Raw genomic sequence first — 1,538 nt, forward strand, 5'->3', positions numbered from 1 at the left:
TTTCCATTATAGGTTATTATAAGATATTGAACATAGTTTACTGTGCTATACAGAAAGGCCTTGTTTATCTTATAAACTCATTCTTTTATTATCCTAAATAAATTCCTTTATTTATTTCAAAATATTTATTGAAATATAGTTGATTGACAGTGTTGTGGTAGTTCCAGGTGAACAGTAAAGTGATTCAATTATATTTACATATGTAATTATATATAATCATTTTCTGGAGAAGGCAATGGCACCCCACTCCAGTACTCTTGCCTGGAAAATCCCATGGACGGAGTAGCCTGGTAGGCTGCAGTCCATGGGGTCGGTAGGAGTCAGACAGGACTGAGCGACTTCACTTTCACTTTTCACTTTCATGCATTGGAGAAGGAAATGGCAACCCACTGCGGTGTTCTTGCATGGAGAATCCCAGGGATGGGAGAGCCTGATGGGCTGCCATCTCTGGGGTCGCACGGAGTCGGACACGACTGAAGCAACTTAGCAGCAGCAGCAACAGCAACAGCAACAGCACAATCATTTTTTACATTCTCATAGCTTATTATATAATATTAAGTATAGTTCCTTGTACTGTACAGTAGGTCCTTGATGGTTATCTATTATATATAGTAGTTTCTATATGTTAATTTCAAACTCTTAATTTATTCTTCCCTCCTTCCTCTTTGGTAACCATAAATTTGTTTTCTATTTTATAAACTCATTCTTAATAAGCAAGAAACCAAGGCCCAGGAAGGGACTTGCTGAGGACTCCTGTTGGGCCCCTGTTGTAGAGGCCTCTTGGTTTTCTAGAATGGCAGTGAGCACACAGCAGCATCTGTCTGGAGAAAATACAAGCAGTTTCCCGTGAAGAGAAAGTTCCTGGGTAACAAGCAGGTGGTGCACAAGGAATCTGGACATATATGTTCAAATAACAAGAATTTGGTCATTTTTCCATCTCTGTCTACGGATGAGCAACACATAATATGAGGGCTGTCAGGACCAGCAAGGTGTTCCTTATGCTCAGGCATAACGTCTGGCACAGGCAGATATTGTGATATTTGTTAAATAAGGAGGAAAAAAAAAAAAGTTTGGCTCAGAGCCAGGGCACTGACTGCGGGCATGTAATGATTTACACAGGACCCAGCACCCAGGGTTAATACCCACCCTGGCCTTCCATGGGCTTGATAAATGGGGAGGCAGGTGTGTGGGGATGGGGTGCTGGGGGCAGTGCACCCCCTTTTCTCCTGATAAGACAGCTGCTCCATTACCTTTCTGACACATTCACTGTAGATGCTGTTAAAAAGTAAAACCTGCTTTAGTTCTGAGTACTTTGCAAGGAAGCCAGATGGTGACATCCGCAGGTGGATCTGGGTGGGAGCAGGGGGTGTGTGTGGGGGCCAGGCGACCCCCCTCCCATCCTGATGCCCGCACAGGGCCCTCACCTGTCCAGTAGCAAAACTGGGGGCCTTGTGAGTCCACAACTTTAGAGCAAATGCTGCCTTCACGCTGCCAGCCCGGCAGGAACTCTGGAGGCCATGAGACCTGCAGGAAGCTCT

At 44.7% G+C, this 1,538-nt stretch overlaps 1 long non-coding RNA gene across 1 annotated transcript in view; it reads left to right on the forward strand.

The window, feature by feature from the left end:
- The window catches only part of LOC104981026, an 11,389-nt gene that overhangs the window by 465 nt on the left and 9,386 nt on the right, over nucleotides 1–1,538 (forward strand). The gene's annotated exons all lie outside the window — the stretch shown is intronic.

The sequence above is a fragment of the Bison bison genome, unplaced genomic scaffold (assembly GCF_000754665.1).
Source record: "Bison bison bison isolate TAMUID 2011002044 unplaced genomic scaffold, Bison_UMD1.0 scf7180017864514, whole genome shotgun sequence".
NCBI classification, from domain to species: domain Eukaryota; kingdom Metazoa; phylum Chordata; class Mammalia; order Artiodactyla; family Bovidae; genus Bison; species Bison bison.